The sequence below is a fragment of the Salmo trutta genome, chromosome 12 (genome assembly GCF_901001165.1).
Source record: "Salmo trutta chromosome 12, fSalTru1.1, whole genome shotgun sequence".
NCBI classification, from domain to species: domain Eukaryota; kingdom Metazoa; phylum Chordata; class Actinopteri; order Salmoniformes; family Salmonidae; genus Salmo; species Salmo trutta.
The window spans coordinates 16,146,698-16,165,749 of NC_042968.1; the positions used below are offsets into that span (position 1 = coordinate 16,146,698).

Below are 19,052 nucleotides of genomic sequence, written 5' to 3' on the forward strand. Positions count from 1 at the left end.
TACAAACAACACTAAGACAGCCATGATCCAACGTAGGCTAAAGGCAGCTATCCTTGGGCAGTGAGATCCAGCTGTCTCTTTACGTACAGTTGAAGTCGGAAGTTTACATACACTTAGGTTGGAGTCATTAAAACTCGTTTTTCAAATCACTCAACACATTTCTTGTTAACAAACTATAGTTTTGGCAAGTCGGTTAGGACATCTACTTTGTGCATGATACAAGTCATTTTTCCAACAATTGTTTACAAGACAGATTATTTCACTTATAATTCACTGTATCACAATTCCAGTGGGTCAGAAGTTTACATACACTAAGGTGACTGTGCCTTTAAACAGCTTGGAAAATTCCAGAAAATTATGTCATGGCTTTCGAAGCTTCTGATAGGCTAATTGACATAATTTGAGTCAATTCGAGGTGTACCTGTGGATGTATTTCAAGGCCTACCTTCAAACACAGTGCCTCTTTGCTTGACATCATGGTAAAATCTAAAGAAATCAGCCAAGACCCCATAAAAAACATTGTAGACCTCCACAAACCTGGTTCATCCTTGGGAGCAATTTCCAAACGCCTGAAGGTATCACGTTCATCTGTACAAACAATAGTTTGCAAGTATAAACACCATGGGACCACGTAGCCGTCATACTTCTCAGGAAGGAGACGCGTTCTGTCTCCTAGAGATAAACGTACTTTGGTGCGAAAAGTGCAAATCAATCCCAGAACAACAGCAAAGGACCTGTTGAAGATGCTGGAGGAAACAGGGACAAAAGTATCTATATCCACAGTAAAACGAGTCCTATATCGACATAACCTGAAAGGCCGCTCAGCAAGGAAGAAACCACCGCTCCAAAACCGCCATAAAAAAGCCAGACTACGGTTTGCAACTGTAAATGGGGACAAAGATCGTACTTTTTGGAGAAATGTCCTCTGGTTTGATGAAACAAAAACTGTTTGGCCATAATGACCATCATTATGTTTGGAAAAAAAAGGGGGAGGCTTGCAAGCCAAAGAAAACCATCCCAACCGTGAAGCACAGGGTGGCAGCATCATGTTGTGGGGGTTCTTCGCTGCAGGAGGGGCTGGTGCACTTCACAAAATAGATGGCATCATGAGGCAGGACAATTATGTGGATATATTGAAGGAACATCTCAAGACATCAGTCAGGAAGATGAAGCTTGGTCGCAAATGGGTCTTCCAAATGGACAATGATCCCAAGCATACTTCCAAAATTGTGGCAAAATGGCTTAAGGACAACAAAATCAAGGTATTGGAGTGGCCATCACAAAGCCCTGACCTCAATCCTATAGAACATTTATGGGCAGAACTGAAAAAGTGTGTGCGAGCAAGGAAGCCTACAAACCTGACACAGTTACACCAGCTCTGTCAGGAGGAATGGGCCAAAAATTCACCCAACTTATTGTGGGAAGCTTGTGGAAGGCTACCCGAAACGTTTGACCCAAGTTAAACAATTTAAAGGCAATGTTACCAAATACTAATTGAGTGTATGTAAACTTCTGACCCACTGGGAATGTGATGAAAGAAATAGAAGCTGAAATAAATCATTCTCTCTACAATTATTCTGACATTTCACATTCTTAAAATAAAGTGGTGATCCTAACTGACCTAAGACAGGGAATTTTTACTAGGATAAAATGTCAGGAATTGTGAAAAACGGAGTTTAAATGTATTTGGCTAAGGTGTATGTAAACTTCCGACTTCAAATGTACCTACCCCCTGAGACTCAGGAGAGGGAGAGGAACCAAACATGAGACACCAACAGGCATGTTAATTATTGCTGTCTGGATCCTAATCAAACTCTATACCTGCTAATAGTGATTAGCGTAGCCAAGCAGCACACACAGACGTGATCAGGATAGACAGCTACAGATGCCTGTGTGTGACGGAGGCACGTCTAAAGGCATCTGTGATTAACAGTCTGTTTATGTTGACCACCCTCTGGCTTCATAATGTTAAAGCTCCAGTCTCAGACTATGACCCATAGTGAAGAGCAGTAGCTCCAGGTTAAGAGCTATAGGAGGGTTAGCAGGGCCTCCTGGGTGCATGTTGGGAGCTGGATGTGATGAAAGCCTGCTCTAGCTGATGATGAGCTGGAGAGGAGAGGAAGAGAGAGGAGAGGAGGCTGGGGGGGCCAGAGCACCTGTGATTGTGTAAGGCGTAGCCTGCCTGCCTGCCTGCCTGGCTGGCTGTCTGCATGCAGAACGGCGTCATCATCACTACAGCTAAACAGCCTGGGGTCCCACACACCACGGAACAGAACGACAGGAGAATGCCTTTCCCCATCTTCTCACCTATATCTCCCTCACCCTCTTAGTTCCACTCCATTTCCTCTCTGTATCTCTCCCTCGCTCTCTGAGACATTTCTGAATGACATAAGGCAGGGTATAAATGCAAATTCTATGCAGTGCTGTATAGTGTTCCCACCTATCCAGTGAGCGAAGAGAGCAACCCATCATGCCCTTGAGAATTCTCTCTCCTCTCTCTTACCCCCCCTCATCCAATCTCCATGTCTTTCCAGTAGTATGACGCCGTTAGCAACCAGCTCCTTTCCTCCTGGGCCGTATGAAGCTGTTAGCAGCAAACTCCACCATAGAGTAACGCAATGTGAGGAGAATGAAATATTATGCCACACCACTGCATAATTGCCTTGCATCCCAGGGGAGCTCTTGCGGAAAAATGAGAGAAGCATGGAGCCTAATGGGGCTACCCGGTGAGGGTTGCCAGAAATCTCCAATGTAATCATGCGCTAAGCAAACTCTCACCCTCTTTGATCTCACAGTTAAAAGTCTTGGCATTGTGAGATCCTAGAGTGATGAGTGCCCACCTCCTGCCAGAAGAATCAACAGGGAGAGGAAGGAGGAAAGTGGGAAGGAGAAGTGGTTGCCGGAGGACTGAGGGAGGATGGGGGGGGTGTAGTTTTTAGGGGTTTGGTGGGGAGTAAATCTTGCTTGAAGGACCCTTTAATTGGGAGCGCGTTGCCTTGGATAAACTGCCAAAGGGGTATTATGACTCCCCACCAGGCCCATGAACAAGGCTTACGACTACTCTGTGTGGGGGTGGGAGGGGGGCTGCGGCAACCGGCAGGAGCCTTCTGACACGTTGCCTCAGCGCTTTCCCAGCAGGACTGCATCCCTCCCACCTCCCTCTCGCCTTCCTTCTTTCCCTCTCCCCCCCTTCATCCCTCCCTCCATCCTTGTTGAGGCATGCTTTGTGAGCTGGGTGGAGTAACATCTGTCTGTAGATTACCGTGATTAGCTTGATGGCGGAGCGGAGCTACAAGTTGTTACGCAGCTGGAGCATAGCTTCCTCTGCCCTCTGACATCACTGCCTCCGCTCAGGGTCAGGGGTCACCCACCACACCCCCACTCCCCTTCTCCTCCCCGGATGTGAGAGTTCCTCTCCAGATGGCACCTCCTCTTGACCTCCTCCTGTCGGTTCGAGACCACTCTCACTACTAGGTAGTCCAGAATTGACATTTGACACCCTACGTTCCCCCAGTAGAAGACTTACTAAACTAGAGGACAAGCTGCTGTGTAGCAGACTCACTAAGGAGAACAGAGGACACATCTAACTCAGGGTGATTAATAACCATGCACTGCTGACTGCACAGACAACTAAACTCTAAGGTCAAAAGGTTGGCTAAATGCCTCAACTCAGGTTCAGAGCTAGTGACAGAGATGGAGCGAGAGAGGGGCGAGAGGGAGGGGCTGAGAATGCAGCATCTTCCTTCCTTTCTCTATCGTCTCTGGTTCGTGAAATAAAGGGATTCATTCTATTGGAAAGAGATCAAGATATTGCTTGCCATAAATCCAGCGAGGCTCCTGTTCAACTTACTGAAAGAGGAGCCCTCTGGGCATATTAGCATGGCTGTACGTGGGGAACGGGTGGGAGCAGGGACGCTGCTCTGGATTAAATCAAAGCTATTATCTTAAACCAGCCTGGCAGCCAGGAAACCTGACCCATCACCCCCCCCCCTCTCTCTCCAACCTGAGACCCTGAATACATTAGGCAGGAGAGGATCTTAGAAGTTAGCTAGCTACAATAGCATCTCTCTGTCTCTCTCTCAATCAAAGAACCAGGGCATCATGTCATCACATAAAAAAGGAAAGAGCAAACAGCCAATAGTCAGTCTCTGGCTGACTACTACCTGGACCGCCCCCGCTCCTATAGCTCCAGAGAGGATTTGCTGTTATGAAGCGCTTGGAAGGGCACAATCTATAACAGTCTATCTGGACTTGATTGAGGGGATCTTCTCTGCTCTAGTGAGGGATTAAATGCGATTGACTTTACACCCCTGGAAAACAATGGAGTGGAAGTACCCAGGCTTCTCTCAGGATTTAGTCTTTCGGCGAATCATTCATAAAGAAGTCTGATAGTACATCGCCTAGACTGGGATGTATGGTGCACTACCCACTAGTTACATTGCACAGTGTGTTCATTGCTTTAATTGTCTGATATTCCAGAGCAAGCCGATACTATTCAGTGTGCACGGGGATGAGTATTGTCAGGTCAGCAGACGGTCTTCACTAAGCAAGATTCTGCCGTCCCCCATTGAAGAGGCTAGTCAAGAGGAAGTGGTACCAGAGTAACAGACATATTGTATCCAACTCAGGTTGTTTTAAAGCAAGATGTACGAAGCCGGGAGGAAACTGCTTTCTCTTCCCAACAAGCCATTATTTCAGTCAAGTCTTGGCGTTCAGCTGCTTATGAACGCGAAGGAAGGATATTGAAGACTGGCCACCTGCAACACAGCATGCAGTCGAGCTTGTTTAGTGACAGAGACAGCGAGAGAGAGGTTGATGAAGAAAAGCTCCCGTGCCAAGCCGTGTATCCATCCAACCGTTGCCAGCGGATTTTCTACAGCGTCTCATTTCAGTTTTTCATATCGACGTGGCCTAGCTGTGAATGCTGAGCAGAGTATCAGACTATCAAGTGCTGGCAGTGGCACCGAGGGCTTTGAGTTATCTGTGTGTCACCCAGAGGTATTGCGTGTCAGGCTGAGAGCTGGCTGACAATTGGAGGTGTATGCTCCCTGACCCATGTAGGCACACTGCAGCGACGCGCTTGGCTTAGTCTGCTGTGAGCAGGGCTGTGAGAGCTACGAGGTCTCACTGCCTTTTGTTCCCCAGACCCCATAGAGAATAGACACATAATGAACTCAGTCTGGATGGAATGGAACCGGAGACTGGAATGATATGGAGGGAACATGGGCAGGGGGGTACAAGGGTTCAGTTGAAGAGGCAATGCATTATAACGCTTATAGGTTACACCAATTTGACTGCAATTTCATATATCTCTCATGATGTAGAATTACTGCAAATGATACATTGTCTTCGTCATACCGTGGTATACGGTCTGATATACCTGTCAGACAAATCAGCATTCAGGGCTCGACCACCCAGTTTATAATGTCTACTATCACATTCCAGAGGTGGAGCTAATGACAGAAGAAGCAGCTGGACCAACTCATATCTCCATGAATCTCTCCACAAGGCTGGTTTTTAATGTGCTCAGCGAAATCAGGCATGTCACAAATGAGCACGACTTGAACTTCAATCAACCTGCAACAGCCAACTACATAATATTCCATATCATATTGTGTGAATACGTGTGTGACCTCTGTAGCCAGCCCCTCTCTGTTTTAAAGGATCTCTGTAGGTAGGTGGTCCCCTTCTCTACACTCCACTGCCCTTGGGATACAATAGGAACACTTGCTAGACGTGTAATCAGTACAAAAGAAAGGGAGTGGAATTGGAGTCGAAATGTATGTGTCTCTCTGTCGGTCAATGTGTGTGTGTGTGTCTCTGTCTCTCTGTCGGTCAATGTGTGTGTGTGTGTGTGTGTCTCTGTCGATCTCTCGGTCAGTGTGTGTGTGTGTGTGTGTGTGTGTGTGTGTGTGTGTCTCCATCGGTCTCTCGGTCAGTGTGTGTGTGTGTGCGCGTCTCTGTCAGTCTCTCAGTCAATGTGCGTGTGTGTGTGTCTCTGTCAGTCTCTCAGTCAATGTGTATGTGTGTGTGTGTGTGTGTGTGTCTCTGTCGGTCTCTCAGTCAATGTGTGTGTGTGTGTGTGTGTGTGTGTGTGTGTGTGTGTGTGTGTGTGTGTGTGTGTGTGTGTGTGTGTGTGTGTCTGTAGGTCTCTCAGTCAATGAGTGTGTGTGTCTCTGTCGGTCTCTCAGTCAATGTGTGTGCGTGTGTATGTGTGTGTGTGTGTGTGTGTGTGTGTGTCTGTCGGTCTCTCAGTCAATGTGTGTGTGTGTGTATGTGTCTCTGTCGGTCAATGTGTGTGTGCGTGTGTTTCTGTTGGTCTCTCAGTCAGTGTGTGTGTGTGTGTGTGTGTGTCTCTGTCAGTCTCTCAGTCAAAGTGTGTGATTGTGTGTCTCTGTCGGTCTCTCAGTCAATGTGTGTGTGTCTCTGTCGGTCTCTCAGTCAATGTGTGTGTGTGTGTGTGTGTGTGTGTCTCTGTCGGTCTCTCAGTCAATGTGTGTGTGTGTGTGTGTGTCTCTCTGTCGGTCTCTCAGTCAATGTGTGTGTGTGTGTGTGTGTGTGTGTGTCTGTCGGTCTCTCAGTCAATGTGTGTGTCTCTGTCGGTCTCTCAGTCAATGTGTGTGTGTGTGTATGTGTCTCTGTCGGTCAATGTGTGTGTGCGTGTGTTTCTGTTGGTCTCTCAGTCAGTGTGTGTGTGTGTGTGTGTGTGTGTGTCTCTGTCAGTCTCTCAGTCAAAGTGTGTGATTGTGTGTCTCTGTCGGTCTCTCAGTCAATGTGTGTGTGTCTCTGTCGGTCTCTCAGTCAATGTGTGTGTGTGTGTGTGTGTGTGTGTGTGTGTGTGTGTGTGTGTCTCTGTCGGTCTCTCAGTCAATGTGTGTGTGTGTGTGTGTGTGTGTGTGTGTGTGTGTCTCTCTGTCGGTCTCTCAGTCAATGTGTGTGTGTGTGTGTGTGTCTCTCTGTCGGTCTCTCGGTCAATGTGTGTGTGTGTGTGTCTCTCTGTCGGTCTCTCAGTCAGTGTGTGTGTGTGTGTGTGTGTGTGTCTCTGTCGGTCTCTCAGTCAGTGTGTGTGTGCCTGTCGTTCTCTCAGTCAATGTGTGTGTGTGTGTCTCTGTCGGTCTCTCAATCAGTGTGTGTGTGTCTCTGTCGGTCTCTCAGTCAGTGTGTGTGTGTGTGCGTCTCTGTCGTTCTCTCAGTCAGTGTGTGTGTGTCTCTGTCGGTTTCTCAGTCAGTGTGTGTGTGTGTGTGTGTGTGTGTGTGTGTGTGTGTGTGTGTGTGTGTGTCTCTGTCGGTCTCTCAGTCAGTGTGTGTGTGTGTGTGTGTGTGTGTGTGTGTGTGTGTGTGTGTGTGTGTGTGTGTGTCTCTGTCGGTCTCTCAGTCAATGTGTGTGTGTGTGTGTGTGTCTCTGTCGGTCTCTCAGTCAGTGTGTGTGTGTGTCTCTGTCAGTCTCTCAGTCAGTGTGTGTGTGTGTGTGTGTGTGTGTGTGTGTGTGTGTCTGTCGGTCTATCAGTCAATGTGTGTGTGTGTCTCTCTGTCAGTCTCTCAGTCAATGTGTGTGTGTCTCTGTCGGTCTCTCAGTCAATGTGTGTGTGTGTGTGTGTGTGTGTCTCTGTCGGTCTCTCAGTCAATGTGTGTCTCTCTTCTGCCACACAGCTAGTGCGTCTCCTTTATCTGCCTCCTGCAGAAGGAACAAAAGCAGCCATGCTGTCTGTCCTCCCTCTGCTCCTCACTCACACCGTGCCAGGCTTGTGGTGGGTAGCCTACTCACAGAGCCCCTGCCAGCGCCTCAGACATACTTTTGGGAAGGCTGGAGGCAGATTGAACCAAGCGTCCTATTCATTGGCGGCCTGGAGAGGAGTGAGTATTTTGGGTCTTGCTGCTCTTTCGTTGTGCTGTGTGCTTCCTTGTAAACCTGCCTTGCTGCAACTGGAAGCCGTGGCCACTCATGTTTCAGCAGAAATATTACGGAATCTTCACTTGGCAATGACAGTTGTGGACAGAGAACTGCTTACCTAGAGAGTCATCTGCTTACTCACAGATAGGATATAGGCATTCAGAATGATGACACACTACGCATAATGGATCCTAACAGGGTGCTGGTGGAGAAAGAGAAATCATACCATGATCCTAACAGGGTGCTGGTGGAGAAAGAGAAATCATACCATGATCCTAACAGGGTGCTGGTGGAGAAAGAGAAATCATACCATGATCCTAATAGGGTGCTGGTGGAGAAAGAGAAATCATACCATGATCCTAACAGGGTGCTGGTGGAGAAAGAGAAATCATACCATGATCCTAATAGGGTGCTGGTAAAAAAAGAGAAACCATACCATGATCCTAACAGGGTGCTGGTGGAGAAAGAGAAATCATACCATGATCCTAATAGGGTGCTGGTAAAGAAAGAGAAACCATACCATGATCCTAATAGGGTGCTGGTGGAGAAAGATAAACCATACCATGATCATAATAGGGTGCTGGTGGAGAAAGAGAATTCATACCATGATCCTAATAGGGTGCTGGTAGAGAAAGAGAAACATACCATGATCCTAATAGGGTGCTGGTAGAGAAAGAGAAATCATACCATGATCCTAACAGGGTGCTGGTAGAGAAAGAAAAACATACCATGATGCTAATAGGGTGCTGGTGGAGAAAGATAATTCATACCATGATCCTAATAGGGTGCTGGGGGAGAAAGAGAAACCATACCATGATCCTAATAGGGTGCTGGTGGAGAAAGAGAAATCATACCATGATCCTAATAGGGTGCTGGTGGAGAAAGCGAAATCATACCATGATCCTAATAGTGTGCTGGTGGAGAAAGAGAAATCATACCATGATCCTAACAGGGTGCTGGTGGAGAAAGAAATCATGCCATGATCCTAACAGGGTGCTGGTGGAGAAAGAAATCATGCCATGATCCTAACAGGGTGCTGGTGGAGAAAGAAATCATGCCATGATCCTAACAGGGTGCTGGTGGAGAAAGAAATCATGCCATGATCCTAATAGGGTGCTGGTGGTGAAAGAGAAATCATACCATGATCCTAACAGGGTGCTGGTGGAGAAAGAGAAACCATACCATGATCTTAACAGGGTGCTGGTAGAGAAAGAGAAATCATACCATGATCCTAATAGGGTGCTGGTGGAGAAAGAGAAATCATACCATGATCCTAATAGGGTGCTGGTGGAGAAAGAGAAATCATACCATGATCTTAATAGGGTGCTGCTGGAGAAAGTGAAATCATACCATGATCCTAATAGGGTGCTGGTAAAAAAAGAGAAACCATACCATGATCCTAACAGGGTGCTGGTGGAGAAAGAGAAATCATACCATGATCCTAATAGGGTGCTGGTAAAGAAAGATAAACCATACCATGATCATAATAGGGTGCTGGTGGAGAAAGAGAATTCATACCATGATCCTAATAGGGTGCTGGTAGAGAAAGAGAAACATACCATGATCCTAATAAGGTGCTGGTAGAGAAAGAGAAATCATACCATGATCCTAACAGGGTGCTGGTAGAGAAAGAGAAACATACCATGATGCTAATAGGGTGCTGGTGGAGAAAGATAATTCATACCATGATCCTAATAGGGTGCTGGTGGAGAAAGAGAAACCATACCATGATCCTAATAGGGTGCTGGTGGAGAAAGAGAAATCATACCATGATCCTAATAGGGTGCTGGTGGAGAAAGCGAAATCATACCATGATCCTAATAGTGTGCTGGTGGAGAAAGAGAAATCATACCATGATCCTAACAGGGTGCTGGTGGAGAAAGAAATCATGCCATGATCCTAACAGGGTGCTGGTGGAGAAAGAAATCATGCCATGATCCTAATAGGGTGCTGGTGGTGAAAGAGAAATCATACCATGATCCTAACAGGGTGCTGGTGGAGAAAGAGAAACCATACCATGATCTTAACAGGGTGCTGGTGGAGAAAGAGAAATCATACCATGATCCTAATAGGGTGCTGGTGGAGAAAGAGAAATCATACCATGATCCTAACAGGGTGCTGGTGGAGAAAGAGAAACCATACCATGATCCTAATAGGGTGCTGGTAGAGAAAGCGAAATCATACCATGATCCTAATAGGGTGCTGGTGGACAAAGAGAAACCATACCATGATCTTAATAGGGTGCTGGTGGAGAAAGTGAAATCATACCATGATCCTAATAGGGTGCTGTAAACAAAGGCTGAATGACTTTAGTTTTTAAAGCAATATCAGGCTACTGTCTCTTCTACTAAGTTGGCCCAAAGACAAACATCTCTCCCAGAGCATACAATTGAGTTTTTATTGAGGTAAAAGTGAAGTTCCTTTCATATCCTAAAGTACAATCCATACTATATCATCCTACAAAGACATGAAAACAGCAACTCTAAATCCCTAAAGAAACTTTATTTGTTTTCCTCCACAGGAAGAGAAAACATATTGAATTTATATACTTCACCCTCAAACTGTTAATTCACCAAATACATCAGAGGACAAGTACAACCCAGGAGGGTTCACACAGCACTGACTGTCCAACGTAACACACTGCTGTAATTTCATCTAAAATCCTAACATCACAATCCATCCAGCACCACCAGAAACCACCGTCAGGTCAAATCCCCAACACAATACAGATAAGACAAAATGAAGCGTCCAATTACAATAAAATAATTGTTAGGCTTATTACAAAGCAACGGCACCAATCAGTAATTAGCTCGATCTGGGGTTAAGCATGGGATGATGTAGTGAATGTCAGAAGTACAGCGCTGCATTGTGGGGAAGACAACAAAACAGAACAGCACTACTGACGCCTCCCTGGCCTGTTTAACAGTCTGTCCCTAGCCCCCTTTATGCAAATGACTGTCCAGTCTCCGACCACAGTACGGACAGCAGCATTGATTCCTACATGGGGCACAGCGGCGATTACAGCTCGTTAGGACTGTGGTGAAGGCTCATTAACATGAGATGGATGGGATCCTGGGCTTGGAAAGGTGCCCTGTTTAGTCTACCTACATCAGGCTTCCCCAACTGGTGTCCCGCAGGCTGTGGTTTTATTTGCCCCCCCCCCATGTTTTCTGAGCAAAAATATATATTTTTTTACATTGCTGGATATAAAGGTCTAAAAACAGCAGGAATTCAGCTCCAAATGATTTTCATTTTGGAAATCTGTTCCAAAGTATTCCCAAGTATAATAGAGAGAAACATACAATCGTATACAAATGTAAGCAGTTTGAAATGATTATGTTTTAGTCAAATATTAGATCTGTTTGGGATTATTATGGTCAATTTCCAGTCTACAAATTATTTGTAATTATTTTCGGCCCCCCGACCAGCCGCTCAACAAAAAGAATTGGCTTCCGGCTACCTGACATACACACCCACAGGCATACAACCGCCAGATAGACAGTACTGTGCATCACGATATGGACAAAACAGCAGCAGGTACAGTGGTACCCTGACTTGTGTTTTGCATCGGGTTCATTGCGGTTGATTTGCTTGACTCCTCCACATGAAAAGGGATTACATTTTGATGTCAGTGAAATGCTGAGAAGCAATGAGGCGGGTTTACAGGGATGGAGAAACCAGGACTTATAGAGTCAGTGACAACCAGCCTGAGCCCTGAGGCAGCCTTGCTGCCACCACAATTTGTAGGCTCTATGGTAGCTGGAGTCATTTTGCAAAATTCTCCATTCTGAGTAACTGCAGGGGCTGCCTGCCACTCTCTCTGTGTCTATTGTTCCTGAGCTGAGATAAGACTGGCTCAGGATTAGAGGAGAGTGCACCCAGAGTTCAGCTCCTGTGAGAAGGCTGGGGTGGGACCAGGGAGCAGAGTGGAAGAGAGTAGAGGAGGAGAGGAGCAGATGAGTAGCTGTGACTAAGAGCAGTGTGAAGACCAGAAGTGGTTTTGCTTGCTAATCTTTCCCTGTGATCGGCCAGTGGAGGACAGGCCGGATGAAGACACGTGGACGTTGCTGTGATGAATAGCCACTCGACCCGCCCCCCTCTCCCCCTGCTGGGGGTCAACAGCCCATTAGTGGTGACGGCTGGGTTTCCAGCAACAGACAGTCAGCCCCCCCACCCCCCCCACAAAATAGAGAGACAGTGTGAGTGAGTGAGTGAGTTGAGTGAGTTGAGTGAGTGAGTGAGTGAGTGAGTGAGTGAGTTGAGTGAGTTGAGTGAGTTGAGTGAGTTGAGTGAGTTGAGTGAGTTGAGTGAGTTGAGTGAGTTGAGTGAGTGAGTGTGTGAGTGAGTGAGTGAGTGAGTGGTCTCTTCTAGCCCCAATCTCTAACGACTTCCTTTGACAATCATCTGCATCGCTCATAGCCAAATTAACCCAAACCCCAGCTGGACTCTAAATTGGATTCTCTCTCTCTCTCCTCGTCTCTGGCTGTGGCCAGGAAATGTCTATTCTTTAGCAATTGGCAAATGAAATATCTTTCTCCTTATTGTGTGCGTTAATCCAATAATCTCTGCCTTCAGCACAACAAAGCAGGCAGCAGAGGAGAAATCTGTGGGAGATTAAGCTTCGTCACCTCGGTACTGTGGCAAGCAGACAGACAGACAGACAGACAGACAGACAGACAGACAGACAGACAGACAGACAGACAGACAGACAGACAGACAGACAGACAGACAGACAGACAGACAGACAGACAGACAGACAGACAGACAGACAGACAGACAGACAGACAGACAGACAGACAGACAGACAGACAGACAGACAGACAGACAGACAGACAGACAGACAGACAGAGAGATAGACAGAGAGACAGTGTTGTCCTCCTCAGGCTGCCTGTCTCTCATTAGTGTAGAACCGTGGAAACGCTGCCACTCTTCACACTCGCACAATCACACACCTGCTGCTAGTACCCGTGGCAACAGGAGGAGCGGAACCACGCCACCACCTTTCTCGTGTCAACAGAATAACACTGACCTCCAGTCAGCTCTAATAATAGGTACCTCAGATGTAATGGCCCATACACATCACATGAGGAACTGAAAACAGACCACTGCCACGCCGCCATTCATGCCCTTTCTGAATGCTATTTCTCATGCTATCACACTCACGATACACAACAACACTAGGACGGAATTGGAACAAATCAGAAAAGTAACACCAGTGTCTTGCTCATTGGGCCACACCGTAGCAAAAAGTTTTAATGTTCCTAACAGAAAACAAAAGAGAGCATTTCTGTTAGTTTCAGAGCTTTTTCTTCCATTTTACCTACTGAACACAGCCCACTCCAACATTTAGGTCCACAATGAACCATCAGTGAAGCAGAATACAGGAGCAGCAGAACCCCGGAGGCAGATATAAACACAATGCATGGTATTGATCCCTCCCATTTATTGGAAAAGGCTTAGTAAACAACCAGTCAACAGTGACACCTGTTTACCAATACTTCCCCTGTAGAAAGATATAGGACATTGACGCCCTCAGGGGAACATGGATTAACAGAGCTCTCTGACAATACAAATAGTTACACAGCCAGCCATTCAGGCAATGACCTCACTCTAGGCTGAGTCGACCTTCAGCAGGTCATTTAAATACTGTGGAGGTGGATTACCACGGTAAGCTTCTTGCTGTGTTTCCATCATGATGTGATCTCCTTTGCCCTTCCCTTCGGCGGTATCAAACAAATCATGACCGCCAACAACAGATGAAACAGTAGGATACAACTGTAACAGTCTTTCTGGAGGTAGAGAAAGTGAAACATTCTCTGTGTGTTCAGCAAGTCCTGTTAGACTCACACATAACCCCTGCTACACTTCTTAGGGTTCTGTATCGGTCTGTTCTAGATTCTAGCTATGGCACCTCTCCATCAACAGTGGACGATACCGCCTTCGTCTTTATAACTGATACATAACACGCTGCCAGTCAAATGCCTCTCTTTCCATGTTGTTATTTTGGCTGCTGACAAGGGCCTGTCTTTTAACTGGACACAGTGGTGTAGTGTTGTCCCCTTCTGCTCCCATTAGATCAGGCCTGTCCTGGGGAGAGGAGAGGGGAGGATGGGGGAGTCAGGGCCCAGCTTCTCATCTCAGCCCAGCCTGATTGCACCAGACAGAGGAGAACGTCTCAACCAGGACTGGTACACAGGTGATTCACTGGGCTGGTACATTTGTACCACCAAACACTCAGACAAATCAGAGAAGGCACATAAGCCTGGTCCCAGCATAAAACCAAATGATGCCACACAAGATAAAGACATTGTAATCACAGAGGATAAGAAACTACAAGAAAATAACCGATGTTGATAATAATCAGAGAGCTTTAGGGCTTTTAGATTGCGTTGGGAAAATACATTCATCACTTACTGTTGTGCAACTCCCTCCTGAGGAGTAAACCAAACAAAAACAATCAAAAAGGAGGAATGCGTTTTTCTTTTGAAAAGTTGTGAAAGCAATTCACCACTTCCGACAGTCACTAATGAATTAATAACATGTTGTTATTGTTCTCCTTGGTGAGAGACCAGAACACAGTGACTCAGTTTGTTTGTAAATCAGCATGGGAATGGAGATTGAGAAGTGACGGTAGACTACAACTGAATCCAAAAAGAGCCGACAACATTGAGTAGACAACATGTCAGTCAAGTTCATAAAGGATGCCTAACCCCAGATTAACCTCCTTCCTCCTCCCACTTACATATTCACGCTATTTGCATATTGTTGGAATGAGAACATAAAAGAGAGCTCATTTTCCTTAATGAGGAGACCACAAAGCAATAGCAATAGTTCCCTATGCACAGAATGGGCTCTTCTTGTAAACAAAAGTCATCAACCAACAAATACCAGGCAAGTCCTATGTAAATATGAACATTTAACTTGACATATACCCAATGAAATATTATAGGCTAGACCTAACCCTTCACTATACTGTTTTAGTTGGTGTGACACAATGCATGTTTGTATAGTTCAATATACATTATAAGTGCAGGAGCAGTCCAGAGGTAGTTGATTGATTGGCTTGAGTACTGTACAGTCCAAATGACAGGGATTATAGCTAAAGATTTGTCTTATTCCTCTGTGACCAGGGTCAAATCACTTCCTGTCACTGCTGCCGTGCCAATCTGAGCCCCAAATGGAAAAGTCGTTAGCATTAGCATATTTAATTCAGCAGCCCATTACGTCATGGCTCTGCTTGGAAATGGGATAAAGCAGAGCAGGTTTACATTTACGAAGGCACTGTTAATCCTTAGCATATTTGTTTTTTTTATCCATTTTGTGATAGGATCTAATGTCAAAAAGCATAACATTAACATTATTCTGGTGTCATAGAAATCCTACCAAGCTAACAAAGTGTAGAAGCCATAGTATTGTAACAGTCTGCCTGTCAGGCTATGTTAAACCCCATGTGTTTTACGATGCCTCTCTGCCTAGCTGTCTGGGCACCATGGCTGTGGCTGCAGCCTGCCACGTGGGCTTTGTCCTCCACACTGCAGCAGGAGGCTGGAGCTCTGCATGGAGGAGAGCTCTGCCATTCATCAGCCAGCCCACCATTGACTTTTATAGCCCAGCTCCCCAAAAAAACACCTTAGTGAAAGTATGGGCCATTTGGGTGGGGTCGACTGTTCTGTTCTGCTGGCACGTTGTTTTGGAAAGGCGGTGTCACTCGGCACACTCATCAACAGCAGCCACATCCATTACCATCAGGCTTCTGAGTCACAGGGTGTTGAAACATCTTCCCCCTTAGAGGACCAATGAATCACAAACCAATAAAACAGAAACCCTATCAATAAACATGACCGATGCTGAGTGAATAACCTCCGTCTCATCCATTACTTACAATGCGGAAAAACACTGACGGAGACGAGACGCAATCGATGTGGAGACGTAACGTCAACGATATCATGGTGGTTGTTAGTGATGCCATTCATGGGTAGGATCAGGTAGCTTCATGGGTAGGATCAGGTAGCTTCATGGGTAGGATCAGGTAGCTTCATGGGTAGGATCAGGTAGCTTCATGGGTAGGACCAGGTAGCTTCATGGGTAGGACCAGGTAGCTTCATGGGTAGGACCAGGTAGCTTCATGGGTAGGATCAGGTAGCTTCATGGGTCAGGACCCGTTCGTGAACAGTATTTCCCTTCACCTCATTGGAAGTCATCCTACTTCTGTATGCCGTCAGTAATACACACTTCGCTAACTGGTCTCTCTCAGCCACTGCAGCTGTCACTGGGGGTAAATATATGAATCTGTTAGAAAAGAAACTCTCTGGAGAACGCTGACCTTACAAACTGAATCAGAATCGATCGTCTCATTGCGGTGTAAACCTGTCATTGAGACTGAACATGCAGAGTAGTCAGGGAGGAGAGCTGTAGTTGGGGCTGATCAGGAATGGACAGGAACTGCAGTCAACAATGATGCAGAGACTAATCACAAAACTTTGGGAAAAGAGATGGTAAACTGTCAGGAGTTATGTACCCAACCAGGTCTCTCTCTCTCCCACTGTATACACTGCTTGTGGCAGCAGTACAATCACCCTGCATGTGGTTTGGCCCACTGCTTCACTTCAACAGGGATGTCTCCATCTGTGCCAAACTGCCTTTCACAAAATGTAGATACAAGCAGAACCAAAAGAAAGACAGGATGAATAGAGTTTAGGTTGAGAGAGTACAGTGGTTGAGTAAGGGAATGCACATTTTGATTGAAGCTGTCCGCTGCCTACGTCATGATGCGAACAGCATACCACATGCCATGATACTACACACCCATCATATTATTCCATAATAAACTAACCCTAAATATATACACACACACACATGATAAACCCTTCCATTAGAGAGTTCTAAAAGACCATGCCATTGCCCTGTTGTCCTGACCTCAGAGAGGCAGGCTGTGACTGCTACTCGCCTGGTATTCAGTGAATGAGAGGAGTGGCAGATGGAGGGGGTGTTTTTGGATTCCTCACCAGTAGGTCTGGGCATCTATTCTCAGCTGGCCAAGGTCCCGGTGAAACAACCCCGCTACAACCACACACACACACAGTTGGAAAGGCAAACACACATGCAATCACACACACTTGCACAATCTTGGTGCACCCACACACGCCCTCCTCATTTCTCCACCCACAGTGTGCCAGGGGTGGGCTGACAAGACCCATCCCGCTCAGAGCTGCTTACTAACACATTCTTCTACCTGACGTCTCCCTCCTTCCCTCCCTCATACTCTCTCGTTCATCTATTTTCTTCGGGGGATGCAATAAATTCCATACTGGTGAGGTGCCAAAATATCTAATATTCCTAAATCAGAGCAGAGTGGTATGTACAGTTGTGTTTCTAACTATTGACCCATGTAATCCTAACTATGTTCTCTCATTCATAAATGCATAAACCACATTTCAGTGCGAGAAGGCCTCAAATAGCTGAGAGGAAATTATTTTTGATAGAAATACAAGTAGTAGCAGAACACAGTACTAAGGAAGCTCTGTGTGCCTGGAAGCATGTGCTTTTGATTCATGGTGAGTATGTATGACAGTGAATGTGCTTACTAGACTGCAGGTTTCACATGAAGGTTTAGGTGTGTGTGGTGTGTGTGTGTGTGTGTGTGTGTGTGTGTGTGTGTGTGTGTGTGTGTGTGTGTGTGTGTGTGTGTGTGTGTGTGTGTGGTGTTGGCTGGGCATCCAGTCCTGTGGGTGTGTAGATGAAAGACTCCACTGACTTATTGCACTTCCTACTGAGACACAGGAAGCTCCCAGATTCCTGTCAGGAAGGGGAGGAGCTAAACTCTCATGAATCCCAACTCAGATTCTCTCTCTCTCTGTATTCCAACAAAACCCCTGTCAAAGAAAATGGTTTCTTGCACCTGAGGGCACAAAGGAACTTTTTGTGAAACAGGTTAAACCTTTTACACAGTGTACCCTCGGCGTTAAATCTCCGAGGAGGTGCAGAGTGCCCTTGCCATCTGATTATCACGCTCCTTGTGTAATGACATTTTCCTCTCCTGTTGTCTGAATTCCTGTGGACACACGGCAAAGGATGTGGCCCCAGCAAACACAGTCGTAGCTGCTGAATGATGGTTGACCTTTCTCCAGGCAATATGTGAGACGTGAAGCCTCAGGATAGATGAAAGGGAAGGACTAGAGTGGCAAAGATCATTGGAAGTATTGATGATTAGGCCAGCCAGGGCTTCTCCTGAACAATAGCATGGATCAAAAGATGTGTGGTTCAGGTCTGGGTCTATTCTTCCCTCTATTTAAAGCGTGTTTTGTTCTTTTAAAAGAGTCTGGTTGGAATGACTGTCTCGTTGGATTCCCGCTGCACATTAATAACCTTCGATAGCTATTCAGGGTCCATTTGAACAGAGCGAAGACTGAAAATCTGCCGTCCCCTCTGGGTGAAGCACTGATACACTCACTGATACACTCACATGAGCCATGTAATACTGATACACTCACATGGGCCATGTAATACTGATACACTCACATGGGCCATGTAATACTGATACACTCACATGGGCCATGTAATACTGATACACTCACATGAGCCATGTAATACTGATACACTCACATGAGCCATGTAATACTGATACACTCACATGAGCCATGTAATGCAAACAGGGCAATTCAATTATGGCAAAGGCATTTGATCACTCTGAACGAAGAGGGTGGCTCGGTCCAAAAGGCACATTTATCACCATCAAGGACTGTCCTGTGACAATGGGGGAATTTGGTATCCTGACTGTTTCCAAGAGGTGACACATCACAGCTTCCTAGAAATATGAGTCATGAAGCTGATTAGAAACTCGCTCGAGAAGGAGTTATGCATCATAAGATAACAGAGATGACTTCTACTTTTTACTGTTTCCTCATTGAGCAGGACCAAGAGGGTTAGCAATGACCTTCACATCATCGTAGATCATGTGGTCTCATGACTGAAAGAAGGAGAAGACTATCTACATTTCCTTTTCAATCCAGCTCTAAGAATTGTTTCAGATTCATCACAACCGTTCAGTCAATGTACAAAGACAAAAAAGGAACAATCGTGTTTTGTCTACACTCCAGATTCAATTTGTACTGATGGAGACAGTGCCAGTAGACAGAAGGACGGGAGAGGAGAGAAAGAGAGT

The 19,052-nt window shown here is 46.1% G+C and overlaps 1 protein-coding gene across 7 annotated transcripts in view; it reads right to left on the reverse strand.

Annotated features, from left to right (window-relative positions):
- The window catches only part of LOC115203014 (SH2 domain-containing adapter protein F-like), a 112,348-nt gene that overhangs the window by 34,438 nt on the left and 58,858 nt on the right, over positions 1 to 19,052 (reverse strand). The gene's annotated exons all lie outside the window — the stretch shown is intronic.